At 40.2% G+C, this 23741-nt stretch overlaps 1 protein-coding gene across 6 annotated transcripts in view; it reads left to right on the top strand.

Moving 5' to 3' along the window:
* NPAS3 (neuronal PAS domain protein 3) overlaps positions 1-23741 on the top strand; it is an 821267-nt gene that overhangs the window by 545103 nt on the left and 252423 nt on the right. The gene's annotated exons all lie outside the window — the stretch shown is intronic.

A 23741-nucleotide genomic window follows, 5' to 3' on the forward strand; every position in this document is an offset into this window, starting at 1 on the left:
AGATGAACCCTCAGAGCCTAAGGGTCTGCTCTGCTGGCCCCATAAGTGAAGTTGGGTAGAGGAAAGCAGGATCCAAAACCCAGAAAGGGAACCCTGCCCAATTATAGGCTTCTCCTAGCAGTTCATTTGGAGAACAGTTCCTACATGTAGCTGAAGCAGTGCTGAGGAGCAGACTGGTTTGACACAACAGTACCCCAAAGCAGGTGAAGTTACTCCACTCTCTCTGAGGCCTGGTCTACGCTGGGGGACGAGGGTCGATGTAAGATACGCAACTTCAGCTACGGGAATAGCATAACTGAAGTCGACATATCTTATTTCAACTTACCTCCTGTCCTCTCGGCGCGGAATCGACGGCTGCGGCTCCCCCTTCGACTCCGCTACTGCCGCTTGCCCTGGTGGAGTTGCGGAGTCGACAGGAGCGCGTTCGGGGATCGATATATCGCGTCAGACGCGATATATCGATCCCCGATAGATCGATCGCTACCTGCCGATCCGGCAGGTAGTCTGGACGTACCCTGAGAGAGAGAGAGAGAGAGAGAGAGAGCAGGCTGAACCTGCAGCCAGTGCAGGGACCCTCCAGGCAGCCAAGTCAGGGTCTTGCTCTCTCTGGTCACATTTCAGATTCACATTTTTTTCCATTCAGCATCTTTTAGTGTATCAGTGAAATACAGAAAAAGACCACACACTTATGTCTTGCCAGCAAAAATAATTCATTTGACAGTTCTTTTAGTTCACATATTTTGCCTTTTGATGCAAGAAGATATTTATGAGTTTAACAATGGTATGTTCACTGGGATTAAAGACCTATTATTGGTGTGTGCATTTTAGGATATAAAAACGATGTGTGTAGTCTCATTGTTGTCATGGATGTCAGTTTTGTCGCTCTCGGATCTACTCTCCTGAGATGTAGCTCTTTCACCAACAGAAGTTAATCCAATAAAAGATATTATTTCCCCACCTTGTCTCTCATGTGTCTCTATTCACACCCTAAAAAATGTCCCTTATGGTAGCTTTTAACTGTAAATGAAGCACTTTCCCATTCAGTTTTAATCTTCAGATCACCTTTATTACATACTTTAATTTTTCTTTTTTAAAGGAGAAATCATGCCTGCAAAATGGTCATAAAAGAACTTAGATTTTCCTCACTATTTTCTGAGCATCACAATGCAACAGTAATCCAACTGATTTAGTCCCCAAACTTACAAACACACTTAGCAAAATAATAATGTTTGTGCTTCGGTCTACTGGGTTGGGGTCTGGAAAATCTATTAATGTGTGCCACACGTTTGAAGAAAACCTTCTGCATGTGAAGCAATATTTTTTTTCCTGAATCTGCAGGCAGATAGCTCTAGCTCTGCTGGAGTTGCTCTTAGATTTTCCTAGCAGGGAAATTTACAAGACTGGTGAATTTGTCTGCTGCTATCCATAGATCTATGGGTGGCCTTGAAATTGAAAGGAAAGATGTTGCTATCACTTTGCTGCTCATTGGGTAAGCTAAAGCAGAGGGAGGCACTGGAGCTGTTTACCAGAAAGGAGGATCCAAAGAAAGATAGAGGCTAGTGGTACACTTCTCCTACTCACCTCTGTGCATCCAGAGACAAAGGGATAGGTAAACTAGCAAAGATCTCCCTGGTTAGAATATCTTCTTTCCAGCATCCAGATGGGGACAGGTTTTCTTCCCCTCCCTCATCTCCCCCCCAAAATGTATCAGACATCTACTAGATCCCCAGGCAGAGTCCAAAAACTGCACGCTGATAGGAATTACAGCATCCTTCCCTTCTTTGGCAAGGTTGTTACTAGAACATTTTGCCCTTGTGCCTCAAAACACTTGACCTGGTAATAATTGGGGGACTCTAACTACCCAGACATCTGTTGGAAACAATACGGCAAAACAAAACATTTCCAATAAGTTCTTAGAATGCATTGGGGGCAACCTTTGGTTTCAGAAAGTGGAGGAAGTAACCAGAAGAGCAGCCATTTCAGTCTTAATTCTGACCAAGAGGGAGGAATTGATTGTGAATCGGAAGATGGAAGGCAATTTGGGTAAATGAAACTATTAGTTTCATGATTCTGGGGAAAGAAATGAGTGAGAGCAGCAGAATAAGGACAGTGGACTTCACAAAACTAGATTTAAAGTCAGAGAACTTGTAGGTAAGATCCCAAAGGAAGAAAAACTAAGGGATAAAAGAGTTCAGGAGAGCTGGCAGTTTCTCAAGGAACAATATTAAAGGCACAACAGCAAACTATCCCAGTGTGAAGGAAAGATAGGAATAATTATAAGAGGTCAATATGGCTCCATCGGGAGTACTTTCATGATCTGAAAATTTAAAAGGGATCCTACAAAAAGTGGAAACATGGACAAATTGTGAAGGAGGAGTACAAAAGAATAGCACAGTCATTTAGGGACAACATCGTAAAGGCAAAGCACAAAATGTGTTACTCCTAACAGGGACATAATAGGCAAAATGGTGTTTTTTTAACACATTAGGAGCAACAGAAAGACAAAGGAAAGGATAGGCCCTCTACTTAGGGGGGAAAGAAGAGCTAATAACTAATGACAGCAAGAAGGCTAAGGTGTTTAATGTCTATTTTGCTTCAGTCTTCACTAAAAACGTTAATGGTGACCAGATACTCAACACAATTAATATTAACAAGAGGGAAGGAATGCAAGCCAAAAGAGGGAAAGAACAGATTAAAGAATATGTAGGTAAATTAGATGTATTTAAGTCAGCAGGGCCTGGAAAAACACTGGAACACATTATTAAACAATCAGTTTGTAAGCACCTAGAGGATAATAGGGTTATAAGGAATAGCCAGCATGGATTTGCCAAGAACAAGTCACGCCAAGCCAAACTTCTTTCTTTCTTTGACAGGGTTACTGCCCTAGTGGATGGGGGAGAAGCAGTAGATGGAATATATCATGATTTTAGTAAGGCTATTGACACATTCTCATAAGCAAAGTAGGGAAATGTGGTCTAGATGAAATTGCTATAAGGTAGGTGTGGCGCTGTATAAAAGAAAGATGACCATGTTTACTCTAAGGAATAACCACTGATGTATTACCACTATTGCACAATTGTGATAAATCTTATACAAAGTATGCCTTGTAAGGTATCATTGGAAAAGTTGAACAATGTTGTCCTGTTTATATGCATGTATTATCATTGTATATGAAGTTATGAATCTTAGCTATGTGTTTGTATCTCAAACATGTTGTGTTTCTGGGTAACACCCACAACACAGATTTACATCAAGACCAGCTAGCCATGGTTGATGGGCCATTAAGGAGAATCAACTTTTCCAATGGGCCCCTCCCAAGGATGCCTCAAATAGCATATGGACAATGGAGGCCCGGTGACTTAGCAGGGCATGTAGAACACATGATCGCTGACTCCATGTTTGAGACAGTAACTTTCTATGCACATGGGCTGAGCGTATAAATTGGAGACAGTGACATCACTTTCTTGCCTCTTTCCTGCTGCATAACTTTGGACTATGATTTCATACAAAGGGAAGCTTTGAACCATGGACTGAGACCCCAGAGAGACTTACTATAAGCTGGCAGATTTAACATCACTGCTATTATCCTGATCTACAAACTCCAAAATCAACTGTAATGTATATCAGTGGCTCTCAACCTTTCCAGACAACTGTATCTCTTTTAGGAGTCTGATTTGTCTTGTGTATCCCCAAGTTACACATCACTTAAAAACTACTTGTTTACAAAATCAGACATAAAAATTCAAAATATCACAGCACATTATTGCTAAAAAATTGCTTATGTTCTCATTTTTATCATGTAATTATAAAATAAATCAATTGGAATATAAATATTGTACTTACATTTCAGAGTATAGTATATAGAGCAGTATAAACAAGTCATTGTATGAAATTTGAGTTTGTACTGACTTTGCTAGCCTTTTATATAGCCTATTGTAAAACTAGGCAAATATCTAGATGAGTTGATGTACCCCTTGAAAGACGTCCGTGTATCCCCAAGGGTACATGTACCCCTGGTTGAGAACCACTGATGTATATGATTCATTTTAACCTTTTAATAACTCTCTTCCCTTTTTAAGTTTAGTTTACTAAAGGATTGGCTACCAACGTGGTTTTTGGATGAGATCCTGAAGTTGTACATATATTGACCTGGGGTGGGTATCTGGTTCTTTAGAACTGGAAGAACCTAAAATACGTGATTTCTGATTTTAATAATCAAGTAACACAGAAGACTGGTTTGTCTGGGTGGTGAATGAGGGTCTAGAGAGCCTGAAGGAGACTGTCTGTGGCTTCATAATAACTAGTATAGTATTTTGGAAGCGCACATTTGTTATTGATTTGGTAAAATCTTATGATAGTGTATACCACGAGTGTGGGGTATATACCTGGTATTCTGGCAGTCTGACCTGAGATTGGAGCTCTTAGCTGTGTCCCATATCAGGCAGTGTTTGATGTAGTCTTGGCAGGATATGCATTACCTCAGGTCAATTGGATTTCGGATCAGAATCCCACGCTATCCAAAATTTAAATTTGATATTGAGAGTTTTAAGGGTTAAAGATTAGTGACCATGAATCAGTCACAATCCTATGAGGCTATGAACACAAAAAAAATTCAAAAAATATGTAAAGATAAGAAAATAGCCCTTAGAGGGGACATCTCAGATCAGGAGATGAGAGATTTGCTCATGGAATGTGATTAAAAGGCAGCAGAAGAAACAATCCAAATGCAGACAATGGCAGACAAGTGGCCTCTTGAGCATGAAGAAAAAATGACAGACCTTTGATTGAGGGAGAAGCAAGCAAGCGATCACTCAGATGGAGAAGGAAGCTGAGGAGAGAGCCAAGGAAGCTCATAAAAGGCACCTGGAATAGCTGCAAGCCAAGAAAGAAGCACATCAAAAGCAGGGAGAAGCTAACGAGCTGAAACTCCGAGTTCTAGACAAGCAGAAGGAATAACTGCCACATCCTAGAATTCCATCTCCTTTCAACAACAGAGACTGGAATAAAGTCTGTCCAATTTATAAAGAATCTGAATGTCTTGAAGAATTTGTTTCCACCTTTGAGCGTCTGTGTGATATCCTCAAAATTCCAGAAGACCAATTCGGTCCTGTTAACCAAATTGACTTGTAAACAAAGCACATGTTTAATAAAATGGGGTTGGAGGAGGCTTTGGATTATAAAAAGTTTAAAGAAATGGTATTGAAGATGTTTAAAATCACTTCTGAGTTTTATAGGTTGAAATTTAGAAATCTTAAGATGTTTGATAATGTTACTTACATGAATGCACCCATACACTGCTTGGTTATCTTAAGAAGTGGGTCACGAGAGGAGAAGCATATGATGACTTTGGTAATTAAATTTAATTACTCTAGAGCAATTGTTAAACTTAGCTCCTGAGGAAGTCCAGGCAGCAATCTGTGATAAGAGGGCCTGCAGGGGACTGTCTGTGGCTCCATAATAAATAGTATAGTGTTTTGGAAGAACCCATTTGTTACTGGCTGACCTGAAATAGGAGCTCTTGGTTGTGTCCCATACCAGGCAGCGTGACAGTGGGTGCACAACTGGTTGAAAGACCATACTTGAAGACCAGAAGTTATCAATGGTTCACTGTCAAACTGTTAGGGTGTATCTAGTGGGGTTCCATAGGGGTCAGTCCTGAGTCCAGTACAATTCAATATTTTCATGAATGACTTGGATAATGGAGAATATGCTTATAAAATTAGCAGATAACAGCAAGCTATGAGGGTTGCAAGGTCTTTGGAACACAGGATTAGAATTCAAAATTACCTTTGACAAATTGGAGAATTGGTTTGAACTCAACAAGATGGAATTCAATAAAGACAAGTGCAAAGTACTTCACTTAGGAAGGAAAAATCAAACGCACAACTACAAAACTGGGAATAACTGGCTACATGGTACTACTGCTGAAAAAGATCTGGGGGGTATAGTGGATCACAAATTGAATATGAGTCAACAAGGTGATGCAGTTGCAAAAAGGGCTAATATTCTGGGGAGTATTAACAAGAGTGTTGTATGTAAGACATGGAAGGTAATTGTCCCACTCTACTTGGCACTGATGAGGTCTCAGTTGGAGTACTGTGTCCTGTTCTGGGAGTCACACTTCAGGAAAGATATGAACAAATTGGAGAAAGTTCAGAGAAGAGCAACAAAAATGATAAAACATTTAGAAAACCTGACCTATGAGGAAAGGTTAAAAAAACTGGGCATGTTTAGTCTTGAGAAAGGAAGACTGAGGGGGGGGACCTGAAGACAGTCTTCAGATATGGGATAACCTGTTATAAAGAGGACTATGATCAATTTTTCTCCTTCTCCTTGGAGGTAGGACAAGAAATAATGGATTTAATATGCATCAAGGGAGATTTAGGTTAGATATTAGGAACAAATTTAACAATAAAGATACTTAAACACTGGAATAGGCTTCCAACGGAGGTTGTGGAAAACCTCATCATTGGAGGTTTTTAAGGTTGGACAAGCACTTGTCAGGGATGGTCTAGGTTTACTTAGTCCTACCTCAGCACAGAGGACTGGACTACATGACCTCTCGAGGTCCATTCCAACCCTACATTTCTATGACTCTATAGTCTTCTGGCCAGTTGGTGTCTGATACATTTTGAGAAACCTGTGTTAGATAGTTATGAATGCTTATTCACTAGTGAGTCCTGTAAGATGTTCTCTATAGACATATCTAAAAATGGTGTGTGTGTGGTGGTTTTAAAGATAAAAAACAAACAAGGTACTGTCACACAGATGTAAAGAGATATTGCTTTTCTTATCTTCAAGTTATATTCTCAGATTTGATCCACAGGGCTTTAGCCATGAAACTCCCATTAACTTGATGGGAAATAAGTATGGCTCAGACTGAGTCTCTTCTTCCCTCCATATTTGGTTATAATAATGCTACTTTCCATGTACACAGTGCATGAGATCCAGTAATCTCAAAGTGATTTACAAAGATGGGTATTATTTGCTCCCATTTTACAGGTAAGGGAAACTGAGGCACTGAGCAGTTAAGAGAGCGGCTCCCACAGCGAGCAAATTACTGAATTAGGAATGAAAACCCTAGTCCCTTTCCCTTATCACTAGACCATGTTGCTTCCCTTTATGCTACAATGGTTTATGCCACCTAATAAATTCCACGTGGGCACCAGTTCTTAAGTGTGGTTATTAGGGACTTTAAAGAATAATTTAGTTGTTTAAAATAAATGATAAAGGGAGTTTTCAGATACATTTAAATTGGCCAGAACATTGGATCAAATCTTGTAGGTTGCTTCTCCCCAGCCCTGGCTGTCCAGCTGAAAGATAAAGATCAAAAATCAAAGAAAATGAGTATCTATGGTTTAAAAAAAGTACATTTAATCTGAGATTTTCAGACGAGCCTCAGGGAGTTGTTTAGAGATGAACACCTTGCTTCCTTTTGAAATTCCCAGCATAGGTGCCAGATTGACAGCCCAGGGATAGTAGCAGTGCAGTGTGTCTCAGTCTTGAATTGAAGGAGCCCCTCTAGAAGTGAGATAGCAGTTCAGTCTTCGTATCTATTCTACCGTGGCTTCTGTGCTTGAGACTACCAACAAAGTTGTAACTGGGACATCTGTCTGCTAAGAACTGAAATCAGAGCCCCAAGTCTTTCTATACCGGCTCTACAGTAGCCATGACCAGTCAGTAACAACATTGAATGATGTTGAGATGGAAAGCTGAATGTCCCATTTCCAGTCCCCTACTTAATCATTAAAGAGTTTTAAAAGAGCTTGTTGGCTATGGCCAGAAAATAACTACAGTGGGCCAAATATTCAAAATTTGTTCCTAAATCAGTGCCTTCAAGTTTTGTGCCCTGAGAAGTGGCATTTTAGGTAACTCAAGTTGCTATCACTTGCAGGAAATAGCAGGAAGTAATTTAGAAGCCAGGTTGAGGCCACTTTGAAAACTCGTCCCATTTTTTTTTCATATTTTGCTTCAGATTTCTCTCTAGTCCAAATACTGCATATTTTGTGGCCATTTATATTTCTCTTTAGAACCAAATATCCTTCCTTACTTCCACTTCATATTCTTATTCAGAATGCTATTTTACTGTGTTGACTTCTCTTTTTTCCTTGAGAGAATGTCCACTCAGACCCCGTTACACAAACAGTTTTCTGTGGGCTGTATCCTCCATTCCCACAAAAAATATGTGGAAATATCCAAAGTTGATCTACTTGGAAATATCTATGAAATCTTTCAGTCTTGAGGGTGGATCCAGACAGAGTGGGAAAGTGAGGACTTCCAAATGTAGAGAGACAGAGGATATACGTAACAAGGCAAATGCCCATGGTTCTTGGTCTATTTGTGCTTCTTCCTCACTCTCTGCCAACTTCAAGACTGATGTCCTTGTGTAGGGTGACCAGACAGCAAATGTGAAAAATCGGGACAGGGGGTGGGGGGTAATAAGAACCTATATAAGAAAAAGACCCAAAAATCAGCACTGTCCCTATAAAATCGGGACATCTGGTCACCCTATCCCTGTGTCACTGTTATTGACTGGCCACCCCATTTACTGGGCTCCTGTTCATGGAAAATGTGGAGGAGGAGGAGTTACTGTTGTTGGGAATAGTCTTAAATTGTGTTGTTTTCTACAGCACAAGGTACAGCTATTGGAGAAGTGCACACACACTTCAGAACCGCTGCACACACCTCCACCCCAATGGCCAGATTGTGAGTGGTGTGAAGTGGCCTGTACCAAGTCTGTGGTAAGAGGGAAATGCGACTGCATGAGCCACCTTTCCCCTCTGCCTCTTGCCTTATCCTCATGTGAGCCTTTTTTTCCCTTCTGCACACCACACAATAGATAGGAGCATGTTGCCCTGTAGGCATAATTGGATATGCTGCTTGTTTCCCCATAGCTCCCAAACCATCATTCAAAATCCTTGAATAATGACCATTGGCCACAAAGCTATGTGTATTTTTGTATAGCATATGTCACCTTTTTCCCCAATAACACTTACCACTTTTTCACCACTATGAAATTCATCCCATGTTGTGTGTTTGCTATAAATACACAAGTCAGCTGTACTTCTATCCTTTTTGTCAACATTAAAATTCCCTTGTTCTATGTTTAGCATGAATAATTACTAAACCATTTGCAATTAGAACTTTAGGATGTGACCTCACATCAATTTATTCCTTCCCCTCTTTCTGTATTTAATATATTTCAGATACGGAAAATACCAAATCTTTGTCCTTTTTATTTTGATGTTTATCAGTAATGGAAACATTCCAAAACAATCAGCCAAATACCTATGCTTTGTTCATTTATTGCCTTCTGTGAAGATAAATTGACTGTACTCAACTCTCTTCAGCATTTTTCTTCACCTAGATATTATTGCCTTGTGCAGCCACCCCAAGGTGACTGTTATCACTTAATTAAATCCTTGCACGCTGGGAAGAAAAAACAACATTGTTCGTTCATAACCCCAAGGAGGTTTTTTTTTAAAGCCACTAAGCTTTTCCCCTGTTTTATTAACTTATTCCTGGCTACAACAAGACATACTTTGTTGATGAGCAAAAGGTTGTATTAGCTTTTTATTTTCTGGAGAAACTTATCTATTCTCTGGGGGGGAAAAGAGTGTGGACATTACAACAAAGAAAAAAAAGGGATCTCGCCAAGCCTTGCAATTCTAGTAAAGGTCTCTGTAAACATCAAGCAAGTAAAGAGAAACATGGGAGTAGTAGGGAGGAAATGAGAAAATAAAATGCAAACATAAAATTGGATCAAGACAAAAAGTAAGATGACGTGTATATACACAGGGAAAACTATTGCAGAGCTAAGGGAAAATTGGCATAAAGAACAGCTCTTTTGAAGAAGGAAGATATATCAGTGCTCTTTATGTTACTGTCTAGGGCAGCATCTTTTTATTAACCTCTTGGTTAATGTGATCTCTCTGTACATTGATTTTAGACTGCACAAGACTGAGAACTCGCTTTTACCTTTGTGTTACTCTTACATGGTTCATAATCCTGGGCTCCCACATACTTGAAAACTGTAAGAGGAAATATCACAGATGAGCCATTCATTAGATGCATGAGACCCATGATCTGCTTTTATGTTGTTTTAAGCACAGTACTTGATATCGGAAAGTTCACTTGAAGTGAATTGCCAGCATACGTACAGCGATTTAGGTGTCTTTTAGCTCATTTCTAGTCCATTAAACTAAGGGCCAGAAAATAGGTTTATCTATTCTAAAATTTGGGCTCAAGCAAGAATACATATTTGTTCATGATGCTAAATCATTTGGCCACCTGCTGTGTTCAACAACATAGTAAATGCTATTTAAAATATTTGCAAAAGCAGTTTATGCTGTGATGTATGGAAAGCATTGCATTCTAGTGTGTAACAGGAAACAGATTTTAAATAGTTGGATAATTAAGATTTTTGAAATATTATCATTTGTTACATGTAGACTATACTTGTAGTGGTTCATAGACAGTTCTACATATTTGTGTAGAATATTGATAGTTTCTCTTAATCTGATCCAAATCCTCCTGCACTGCATAGTCTGTACCAAAATTCACACGATGGAAATCCCAGTTTACAAAGGAGTTTCAGCATTCCTACTTCTGTGCATTTAGGGTCTTCTCCAAAGCCTACTGAAGTAATCGGAATCAGATCGATAATATTTTCCAAGTCACCAGCAAAATTACTAGTACTTTTATTGGTCAAATACTAGTACATAATGCTTACATAACAAGTGTCATTTGTGGCTCTTGAAACAGATTATCAGGATGTATGTACAGGTCTGCAGTCTCCAAAGTGCTAATTTAACAACATTTATGTGGTTTAATTTCCTTTTTTAAAAATAGTGATAACACAAATCTCTCATGGACTCTAAGAGTTCTTCCAACTCTGTGTTGTCTGCGGCTGCCACCGCTGGGTTTTCACCAATATTCTGTTTTTACCTTTTATGTCCAGTTCGCCACTCCAGGTCAACGGGGGCTGCGGGAAGTGGCGCGGGCCGAGGGATGTGCTGGACGCCTTTCCCACAGCCCCCATTGGCCTGGAGCGACGAACCGCGGTCAGTGGGAGCCGCGATCGGCCAAACCTGCAGGGGTTTGGTCAGGCCAGGACCTCCAGGGGCTTTCTCTGAACAAGCGGCGGACCGGCTTTGAGAAGCACTGGGGTAGGGAGAAAGGGAAGTTTCTAGAAGGCAACAGTGGGTCAGACCAATGGTCCATCTAGCCTAGTATCCTATCTTCCAATAGTGGCTGATGCCAGATGCTTCAGAGGGAATGAACAGAACAGGGCAATTTATTGAGTGATCCATCCCCTGTCATCCACTCCCAGCTTCTGGCAGTCAGAGGTCATGGGTCACCCAGAGCATGGGATTGTGTCCCTGACCATCTTGGCTTATAGCCACTGATGGACCTTTCCTCCATGAACTTATCTAATTCTTTTTTTTTAAATCCAGTTATACTTTTGATGTTCACAACAACCCATGGCAACAAATTCCTCAGGTTGACTGTGTTGTGTGAAGAAGTACTCCCTTGTATTTATTTTAAACCTGCTACCTATTAATTTCTTTGGTGACCCCTGGTTCTTGTGTCATGTGAAGGGGTAAATAACATGTTCTTATTCACTTTCTCCATACCATTCATGATTTGATAGACCGCTATCATCTCTCCCCTCAGTCATCTCTTTTCAAGCTATACAGTCTCAGTCTTTTCCATCTCGCCTTATATGGAAGTGGTTCCATACCCCTAATCATTTTTGTTGCCCTTCTCTGAACTTTTTTCAATTCTAATATATCTTTCTAGAGATGGGGCAACCAGAACTGCACACAGTATTCAAGGTATGGGTGTACCATGGATGTATATAGTGGCATTATGACATTTTCTGTTTTATTATCTATTCCTTTCCTAATGGTTCCTAACATTTTGTTAGCTTTTTTGTCTGCCACTACATATTGAGCAGATGTTTTCAGAGAACTATCCACAGTAACATCAAGATCTCTATCTTCAGTGGTAACAGCTAATTTAGACCCCATCATTTTCTATGTATAGTTGTAATTATGTTTTCCAATGTGCATTACTTTGCATATATCAACATTGAATTTCATCTGCCATTTTGTTGCCCAGTCACCCAGTTTAGTAAGATCTCTTTATAACTCTTCACAGTCAACTTTGGACTTAATTATTGAATAATTTTGTATCATCTGAAAAGTTTGCCATCTCACAGTTTACCCCTTTTTCCAGATCATTTATGAATATGTTGAACGGTACTGTTCCCATCTTTCTCCATTCTGAAAACTGGCCATTTATTTCTACCCTTTGTTTCCTATCTTTTAACCAGTTACTGATCCAGGAGAGGACCTTCCCTCTTATCCCATGACTGCCTACTTTGCTTAAGAGCCTATGATGAGGCCTTCTGAAAGTCCAAGTACATTGTATTCACTAGCTCACCCTTGTCCACATGTTTGCTGACCACCTCAAAGAATTCCCTTTCCAAAAGCCATGTTGACTCTTCCACAACATATTTTGTTCAGCTAAGTGCCCAATAATTCTGTTCTTTACTATAGTTTCAACCAACTTTTCTGGTACTGAAGTTAGGCTTACTGGTCTGTAATTGCCAGGCTTGCCCCTGAAGCCTTTTTAAAAAATCAGCATTACATTAGCTATCCTCCAGTCATCTAGTGCAGAGGCTGATTTAAGCAATAAGTTACATACCACAGTTAGTAGTCTTGCAATTTCATATTTGAGTTCCTTCAGAACTCTTGGATGAATACCATCTGGTCCTGGTGAGCTATTACCACCTCTATTGACACCAAAGTCTGGGACAGTTCCTCAGATTTATCACCTAAAAAGAATAGCTCAGGTGTGGGAATCTCCCTCATATCCTCTGCACTGAAGACCAATGCAAAGAATTCATTTAGCTTCTCTGCAATGGCCTTGTCTTCCTTGAGTACTCCTTTAGCACCTCAATCGTCCAGTGGATAGAGGAAGGATAGAACCTAACAATAACAATGTGTGTTTACCAATGTATATTTAAGGCATTATGGTTAGAAGAACTGATGTGCAGAATTGTTCCTTAGTTATCGTTAGTTGGCACTGAATCCACAGAAAAGAAGTGTCACATTTTGGGGAAAAGGGAAAGAATTGCAATGCGTAGATCCTTGACACCATAGAGTAAAGATGTTTCATCAAGATCTCTTTGGGGAGAGGCTTTAAGCTGCAGATTTGTTACAAATTGCATTGTAATGGCTAATAAGAGTTTGGAGCAATCCTGTCAATTTTTACTTGGGTTGAAGGACACAATGCACAGATTATTAATATGTACAATAGCATTAAGAGCTGTTGTGTCAAGACTTATTTGGAGCTCTTTAGCTAATACTGAGTGTGGTTATTAGTACGCCAGACACCTACTGTATTCTATTGTGTCATGAAAGTCTTGAGCACTCTTCGATGCACAAGTTATTGATACAATACACTGCAATTGCTTCAGGATGCCCTTAAGAGGATATCATAACAGTGGAGTTTCCACACATGCATCCTAATCCCCCTGTGGTAAAAATCCATAGGAAATTTTTCACATAGTTTTGTGCATGCACATAAGCTACATTTCTAAATAGACAAATTGTATATTGTTCCTGCATTGAGACCTTGTATTCCAAATTTCTGCCTGTAGTGTGTGTGTATATGTATGTGTGTGTGTGTCTAGATATGTAATATATGTTGGACAAATTGTCTCATACACACACGAAAATAGGATTCTGTAGTAGAAATGCAAACAGATCCTTAATTATAGCACCACTTGCAGTTGCCACTATGGTATTTGAGCAAAAAGAGCATAAACCTGCAGAGAAAGAGCTGTTCTTTACTGTTAGCTGATATGCTTGAATTTATGCAAGTATGTTAGTAAACAGTAAAATCCATACTTATCTTTACATACCCAGGCATTAAATAGTTGGTGGGGAGCAGCATTCCTCACAGCCTAGAATGGGATTTGATTCCTGTTGACAGCAGAGCTATATACTGTCTTCTCACCTGGTCTCATATTCCAGCTGTGAAACAGAAGTGGAAGGTCAATGTAGCAGCGCAGTGCTGTAGTGGTAAACTGAGTTGTTATCCTGAAATCATTCAGGACCAGGCTTCAGATTCCATCAGAATAATTGATTTTCCCATAAGTGGGCATTCCTTCTTTGTGTGGAATATACTTCAGGAGTGAAGCACTGCAGCCTCAAAATACTTCAAGAATGCACTGAAAACCAATATAGAGATATCGGGTTTACAATGTAGAACACAGAAAGCTTGGATAATTCCTTAGGGATAAGGTTCTGAAACATTCCTATTAAATTAGATCCCAACTGATTTCCGGAAATAAACTGTTTGTTTTCTGCTAATATGGTTGTATTCACAGTACTTCTCTATCCAGAACTATTAATTATACTAAAGTTTGAAGGGATAAATAGCAAGAGTACCAAAGAACAACTTCAGAATCCTTTCCCCAAGTGGAAATTTAGGTTTCAGTTTGTCCAAACCAAATTTTCCAAATTAAACTTTCAATAGCTGGCAGACTCAGATTCAAGATGGATCAGAGTCATTCCTAGGCTGAGAACCACAGGTGTATTGGGGGAGATTGTCAGTGCTCGTTACAGCTCTGATTCTGTGGGTTGGCATGTGCCAGCCCATGAGTGAGTTACAGGAGGACGGAGGCTGCTCTAATTTATGCCAGCAGCGCATGGGTCCTAAGGAATTGATGGAGTGGATCTCTGTGGTGCTGCTCCCCCTCAGTGCCTGGATACAAGGGGTGACAGTCAGGGCCGACAAGGGGGAAGGGAAGCCGGTACAAATTACCGGGGCCCGGCGGTCCGGAAGGGGGCCCGGGGCCCGGCTTCCCCTCCCCCCCCCCCCCCCGTTGGCCCTGTTTAGCCGGTCTGCCCTTGCTGGGGGGCCCGAAAAAAATTTTCACCAGGGCCCAAACCCGCTCTCGGTGGCCCTGGTGACAGTTGGTACAGGAATCCGTTCTGCCAACTTAATGCCAGCTAAAAGATGGAGGAATTCTCAGTGGTTGAGTTACAGCCAGTTTCTGGCTTTTGTGCACCACTCATTGAGATTGGAGGGAAGGAGCTGGCCTGATATTTTTATATTTCACATTTTCAGAGACATTCTTAACATCGTGCTATTTTAACATGTCTTACAAAGAGCACATATCGGTATAATGCATCAGACAAAGAACATACTTAATTTCTTCACTGAGATCTATTTCAGGTATCAATATTGTCTTTTAATAAATGTAATACATTACACAGTCAGACTCTAATCCTACAATTCACTGTGCACAGGCACAGCACTGCACCTGTGTAGAGTCCTGTTGATATTAATGGGGCTCATGTGCAGTGAATTGCAGGATACAGGCCTAATTCTAGCTAGCTAGGTACTTTCAGGGTCCCTATTACTATATGATCTGAGTACCTCTTCAGTAGAAATGTTATTTTAGCAATATAACCACCTGTGTAATGAAGGTTCCTCCATGTGATTATTTTACCCACCTTTACTGGTTGATCCTATTACTTTGTGCTGAACATGCTGCGAACACATTTAAATATATCTATAGCTAAAGCTATATCCTGGACTTGGAACAGACACGCGCACACTGTACCTATAAAGATTTTTTTGGTTAAAATTAGGGTTGCCAACTGTCTAATCACACAAACTCCACCACCCTTGCCCTGTCCTCTTCTCTGCCCCTTCCCCAAGACGATGCCCCTATTCTGCCCCTTCTTCAAGGCCCCCCCCCGCTCACTCCAGCCCTCTCCCTCCGTCGCTCGCTCTCCCCCACCCTCACTCACTTTCACCAGGCCGGGACAGGGATGCAGGAGGGGGTGAGGGGTGCAGGCTCTGGGAGGGAATTTGGATGCGGGAGGGGAATCAGGGATGGGGCAGGTGGTTGAGGTGTGGGATGGGGTTCGGGGTGTGGACTCTGGGTGGGAGTTTGGGTGCAGGAGGGGGTTTGGGGTACAGGCTCCGGCCGGACGGCGCTTACCTCAGGCGCTCCTGAAAGTGACCGGCATGTCCAGCTCCTAGGCTCAGGGGCAGCCAGGCTGCTCTGCGTGCTGCCCCTGCCTGCAGGCACTGCCCTCGCAGCTCCCATTGGCCGCAGTTCCCCGTTCCCAGCCAATAGGAGCTGCATAGTTGGTGCTCTGGGCTGGGGCAGCACACGGAGACCCCTGGCCGGCGCGGACATGCCGGCCACTTCCAGGAGCAGCATGGAGTCAGGACAGGTAGGGAGCCTGTCTTAGTCCCGCTGCGCCACCGGACTTTTAGTGGCATAAAGTCTCCCAGATTGGCTTCAGTGGCCTCCAGGAGATCAAGCCTTATTCCAGGAGACTCCTGGCCAATCTGGGAGGGTTGACAACCCTAGTTAAGATGGAATTTTTATAAGCTGAAACATGCACATGGGTTATTTTCTTTCAATCTTAGAGCCATTAAAGTTACAAATATAGCACCTGCTTGGGTAGACACTTGCACCTGTTCAGCACTCCATTAAAGTTAATGGGGTTCCCATGGTCTGACCCCAGGAGTCCAGGACTGGGACCTGAGGCCTCATCCTGCAAACACTCACTACCTATTGTTCTTACTACTATACGCAGTTTAACACAACTTCTGTGCAAATATTCATGGTAGCAACACTATGCAAGTACTTGCAGGATCAAGTACTTCATTCAGGATGGCACTTTGCAGAACTTGAATGTACCTACAACCGGCATGTTTTATATCAGATGAATGTTTGTACCTCTAAAGAGCAGGTGCCACTGGAAACTGAAATTTCCTAGAGCCAAAGAAAAGCTAGTCTGCAGGCAGATAATGACTGCCTGACCTGAAGGGACCACACTCTCAGGGCAAGAGATAGGTAATGCAATCTCTGTATGATAGCTCTCATCCTAAATAGATATTTTTGATTGTACCAGATGGCATACAGTGTCTTTGCAGAGATTCTACAGTCCACACAGCCTTGTGCTAAAAGTAGGAAACCCATAAAATTCAAGGCAACATGTTCAGCATGAACTGGCATCCTAAAGATGTACGGTCAGTGCTTTAATACTCAACTCCCACAAAATGGAATTTAATTACGTGAGGCAGCCCTGAGTTTCTCCCTCAGCAGTCCTTCCCTTCCTCCCCCAACCCCCATTTCTCTCCTTTTCCTGTATATCTTTTTTCTGTCAGGTACCTGTTTCTTAAAAATAAAGGTGTGTGTGTGTGTTTCTGTCCCCTGTTTATTTTACATTGCAGCTTTGTAAGTATAGACTTTTTGAATAAGTAGCAACAATTAAGACAAGATCAAAGGGTTTTCCTACTATTAAAATTTTATACAGAGAATGCACAATGAAAAAGTTATGGTGGTCATCTAGGTATAAGAAATAGACAAGTAATTACATCATGCTCTCTCATGGATGTACTACAGAATAAACTATTAACATTTTCAGATTATTCCAAAGGAACCAAATAATGTAAGTACAATCACTCTATTGAATGAAGAATGTGGGAGTAAAAAAATCATCCACTCCAATAGTTTAGTGTCTCCCGCTACAGTATATCTAGTCATCTTCTAAAATGTTTTACTCAGTGAAGGTTGTCTGCTTGGATACCCTCCCTCCCCTCTCTGGGATGTAAAACCATCCAAGAGCTTCAAGCTGTAGCAGGTCATCAGACTATTAAAACCATAATCTCATGGAAACCGAACATATAAATTAAAATAATCTACCCAGCCTGTTGACTTTAACTGTGCTAGTGCTCTATTGTATGAAACATCAAAATCACTCCTAACAAATAGTTTTCTCCCCCAAACATATCAATATCTCTGCCTGTATGTCATCCTCTACTTCAAGACCATAACAACAATTTCAAGAATTAAGCCAAGCAATTCAGGTTACTTGATCAAATTCAAGCATAAAAATTAGCAGAGATATGTGATATATAGAATAGTAGCTCAAGTGTTCCACCAAAAAAAAGTTCACAGAGGTACTTAAAATAATTTGCCTTCTCTCATTTGACTCCATTTCATCAGTTATTTCTCATGGTTTGGCCTTGATAAAGTGTCTGCATACTACATAAAATGTTTGGCTAGCATAATTTATTTTCAGAAGCTGGATACATAATGGATGCAATTCCTCTGTTTTGGAATTTCTTTTTCACATTAATAAAATTCCTTCTGCCTTTTAACAGCATTGCAGTGCGGGTCAAGGATATTACTTTCTTTCTTCCTGTAATACCAAATTTTCAATGGGTCTGATAGCTTTTAGGGTGCTATTTTGTGCATGTTCACAGGATAGTTTGGGATGGTATTACAACTGAAGGAAGCCTTCGAGCAGAAATTAAAGTTAAACTATTATCCACAAGGTGGTGGTCCCCAAAAATCTTTCAGCAGTTTTGCACACAAAATATTGCCAAATCCTTAATCTCTGGTTTTCCTTGAACTTCCACAACTCTGCAATTTATAATCATTTAATGACTCTCTGCCTCGTCTGTGATATTACCCATTTTGTAATTACTGAATACGTCCATGAATGCAACATCAAAATACAACAATCAGTTTTCAAGTGTTACCATCCCATCTGAATTTCTAATTTTCTCTAATATTCCATCTACTTTGCAATTGATCTTGGTAAGAGATCTTAAAACAATATCAATTTTTATTAAATAAGTCTGCTCATGCAATCATTTGCTGTTTTGGGTTCATCCTGTCTCACAGAGCACAGATTTGGTGGGTGATGCTTCAGGGGACTTAATCTTTCACATATTTTTGCCTCTTTGGTTCACAGTTGAGAAAAGGTTTTTTTAAGATTGACTAGTGGGGTTTTTGTTTTGTTTTATTTGCAATTGTAAATTTCATCCCATCTCCCTATCCATGGGAGTAAAAAGCAAGAGGGAGCCAAATTAATAAACTGACAGCAAAGCTCTCTCTAACCATGTCCTTCGAGCTTGTCCTATTACCTCATCCTTTCATTTTAGTTTTGTTGCCAAATGTGTGTCACAGACTCAGTCAGACTCCATGCTTAGTGTAGTTTATTACACTAGATGTGTTAAAATAAATAAAATGGTGTTGATATGAGAGTTGAAAAAGTGAATGGAGTCTACGGCAGTTTGATTTTGTGATTAGAGAGGATTTTCATTCTGCAGGAAAGGGCTTGAAGCCCAAAGAACATTGCAGTAATTTCCTATGATCTCACCTTTTATTTTATTTTATTTGGGATTTCTTTGTTCTCGTGCAGAGAAGGCAGAAGAGCAAGAATAAAGCTTTTGGAGAGTTCTATAAATTAATAAATGCCCAAACTTTTGATTTTCGTTTTTACGCATGTATCTCAAATTAGGTTTTTCCACATAAGTAGTAAAGCTTTGGTATATTTGTTGGAGTTACCGTAGGATATCATTCTGATATCTTAATAGTGATAGCACAATATGCGTGCCTCGAAGCCTCGAAACAGATTTCTGTTAACCTGTTCCTTATGACATTGTTGCATATTCATGAAGTTCGAAGGGCCCTGTTTAATTTTTACTAGTGAGACAAAAAGAAAACAAAAAAACTCCTCACCGTTAACTGTTGTTCTTAGTAAATTATTACTATGCTATTTAGCTCTGTTACTGCAAGAGGAGAACTATTTCCTTGGGTAAATGTCGGTCGTCTCCAGTGCAGTCTCTCTTTAGTAATAGTAAAATATTTTTAGCTGTTATTGGATGCTTTATATCTAATTGCTGACAGGCATTGTGCTCAAATTAATGCTCAGCTCCAGTTATAATATCATTATGTCATCACAATGAAAAATTCTAATTAAGATGATCTGTTTGCCAGGAAAAAGTTTAGTATATCAATGAATCTATTTTATCAGGGGTGAGCAGTTTGCTCCCCATCCCCCCAATCAGAGCCTGAATTATTAGAAAAACATCACAGATGCATGCTGCATTGGACAAAGAACACATGCCTGCATTTAAATCATGTATATCTTACTTTTTACTGATGTAATTGTGAAATATGTTCTTTTTGCATTCATAATTAGGGGGTGGAACAGATGGTGAAGGCTTAGTTTAAAATAATCTGTCATTAAAATAACCTAGCCTACTGGTAATTCTTCACTCTAACTGGAGTTTAGGTCAGGGTAACAGGGTTTTTTGCAGCATTGGAATACAGGAGAAGGAATTAGGGACTTCATGGATAGTATGATATATGAGGATATTCCCCAGAAGGACACTGTAGTAAGATTTCAGTCTCTGAAATTTGGCTGTAGTGAGAATATGCAAAAATACCAGGGACAAAATTCCTTCTACAAATATAAATCCATTTAACAATGCATTATACATTGTACTCATTCAAAGTGGTACAGTTAGTTTCATATCCTACAAGGAAATAATTCCACAGTTTCACAAATACTGGAAGAGCCATTCAGTGTTTTGGGTTAAAAAAAGTCTTACATTTTTTGCATTATATAGATGTCAGAGGCTATAAATTATAATTATTGGCACTATTATTGAGAGGTGATATAGCTACTGACTTTTACATCTGAATCTTACTTCCTTCATGTCTACCACGTAGTCGTACTGAAATATGACATAGGAAATCTTGTATCAGTCCTGTCTGGCTAGCTTAGACTGTTTTTAGTAATAAGAAGACTGTCAATAAATCAGACACCTGCATGTCTTTAAAACATTTATTTAAGTGTTTCCTCTAGGATTTTGTTCTCTAACTGCTTTGAAGAAAGCATATAGATTTCAGCATGGTATTATGATAAATCTTCTTGAGGAGGGGCAAGAATTAACATTTGTGTCGGTTCTTTTTCATCTTAATCCAACCTTGGTTAATAATCAGAAAATTCTACATAGTGGGTAAGAAGATGTAATTAACCTTTTCACCCCAGAATCTTAATTAGAGCCTGTTGAAAACAGTGGGGCAGTTTAAAAAAAATTAAAAAGTAGCCTGTGGTGATTGAAACAACATAATAAATAATGGTTTTCTCAAATCAAAATTAAAAAGTGCTATGAAACTTCACCTTTAATCACATTTTATACATAAGTAATAAGTATAAACTGTCTCAAAATAAGAGTGTTATTAGTCTTTTTCTTAGATCAAAGATGCCCCAAAATTTGGCCATCGGAGGGCCTCATTAACAACTTTCAAGAACCCCAATAGTGAGCATAAAATTGAGCTGACGGCAGCCAACCTCAAGTTAAAAACAAAGGGGGAAGGGAGGTTGAGAGTGCAGGTCCCAAAATGTATATTCCATCTATATCTGAGTGACCTCTGCTTATGTTAAAATGGAGCATTTTGTGAAGTCTGTTTAGTCTCTGCATGCCGCACCTCTGTACTAAGTTGACAATGGCTATGGAACAGAGTGTAGAACTTTGTAGCCCATGTCTGGTCCACAGGTCATGCTTGCCTTTGTTTTACAGAGTTTCTCTTTAAAAGTCTGGTCTTTGGTAGTTACTCTGGGGTCTTCAACTTGAAAGAGAGCTTTACAATTTTGCTAGAGGGAAACACCTGTGTTTTTCTAACAATAGTTATGCAGTTGGACATATGTATGTAATTCAAATCATACTTCCAAGAATATCTCTTTGCTAAACAAAAATTGGCAGCAAACATGTAGTGTACCATGGTGTCAAATACTCTTCTACAAGACACCTTCCCATAGCCCCTCCACCACCATTGTTTGAAGGCTGTATGGTGTCTTGGTGTGCATAAAGGACACAGGCTTTATGAAAAATTGAAAAATTTCAACACGCATTACCTAAATAATAAATATTCATAAATAATACCTATGAATAACAAATGAGACAGCCCTTCACAGATACTGTTTGACCTGTATAAGAAACAACAACATTGGCACAAGGGTGCTTAGCCCATCTTTGCCCTCTCATATATTTAAGATGGACTAGATTACATTAGAAGGTTTTCCTATTTTTGCGGGAGGCGTTGTCCTAGATACTGGAAATAGAGTTTGTCTTTTCCTTCCACCACTTTTGGTTTTTCTCGCATTGCCTTGCATTTCAGGAATTGAAGTAGTTAGCTCCTTAGTAAGCTAATAGGCAATGACTTTTTCAAAATGTGATTAGATGCACATTATATACAACTCATTTTGCTCTTCTGACCCTTTCAAATGCTGAATTCTGTCAGTGTTGATACACAAGTATAACAAGGGCAGGAGGTATGGGAGAGGAGAGAGAAAATAAGAGGAGGAGGAGGATTCATCCACTCTCTAGTCTAGTAACTTAAACTAGCAAATTGGAGGAAATCTTATGGGAATGGTCATGAGTGAGTCACACAGAGAGGAAAAACGGCTTTGTGGTATCCTTCCCTGGCACCACCAATCCAGGAACATCCCAGCCATAGTGCTTCTCGGGCAACTCCATGAGACAAAGGTGGAGAACAGCCTCCCAGAAAGGGATGGAGGAGCAGGAACAGCCACTCTTACACCAGGAAGGAGTAGAAGATAAAACCTGTTTAACTGAGAGAAGCGACAAATGGGTGACATGAATGAGTCACTATTACAATGAGAGTTGGCAATGACACTTGTAATTAAAGGTGATTAACACTTTCCATTGTAAGTCCCTGTTTTCAGTTGCTCTTAACTTTTCAAACTTTAACCATTCAGGCTGAAATTTTCCATGCCTTGTGTCTACCTGAAGATAACTTTTTTGTTTTGTTCTGTTTTTTTAAAGTTTCAGCAAAAATGGTTGAGCTGTGTCCAAAAATGAGGTTGGGGAAAACTATGCTGCTTTGTCAATATTAAAAAATTTTTACTGCCATTTTATTGAGAAGCTTAAATTCTTAAATGTGATGGTGCTCACACTTACACTTTGTCCGCGATATAATCCAGGTGCCTTTTACTATCACCCATAGGTGCTGACTCCATGGGTGCTCTGGAGCTGGAGCACCCACAGGAAAAAAATGGTGGGTGCTGAGCATCCACTGGCAGCCCCCCCCCAACAGAACCTGCCCCTCACCCCAGCGCTTCTTGCCCACTGGTGGGCTCCACTGATCAGTGCCTCCCCCCGACTTCCCCACTCATACCACCTGCCTCAGATCAGCTGTTTCATGGTGTCAGGAGCCACTGGGAGGGAATATGGAGGAGTGAGGGCACAACACGCTCAGGGGAGGGGGCAGAACAGCACGGGGAAGAGGTGGGGTGGGAAGAAGCAGGGTGAGGGTGGGGTCTTGGGGGAAGGAGTGGAGTGGGGGCAGGGCGTGGGCGGAGCCAGGGGGAGTACCCCCCGTCAGATTAGAAACTCCACGCCTATGCTGTCACCACAAAAATTCCACCCAGATTTGGCCAAATGATTATATAATGTGTCAAACAAGCTAGAAAAGATCAGTGAGGCACTCATGCTGAATTTACCCTTTCTCATAATATAAGAACAAAAAGGCTGGAAATGTAAAATTGACAAGAGGAAAAACTTTTTATGCAACATATAATTAATCTGTGGAACTCATTGCCTCAAGATATTATTGATACAAAGAGCATAATGGGATTCTAAAAAGGAACAGACATTTTTATGGGTAATAAAGAATATCTTCAGTAATTCTAGTTACACATTTGTGCTTAATGACATAAGCCAACTACTAACAGCCTGAGTTTAGGGAAAAGCTTTCCCAGTTGACCTCTTATTGCATAAATGTCCACTATGGATATTTCACACATTCCTCTGAAGCATCCGATATTATCCACTGTTGGATACAGGATTAACATATCTAGACCAGTGGCTTGATTCAA

Source organism: Malaclemys terrapin, chromosome 4 (genome assembly GCF_027887155.1).
Source record: "Malaclemys terrapin pileata isolate rMalTer1 chromosome 4, rMalTer1.hap1, whole genome shotgun sequence".
NCBI classification, from domain to species: domain Eukaryota; kingdom Metazoa; phylum Chordata; order Testudines; family Emydidae; genus Malaclemys; species Malaclemys terrapin.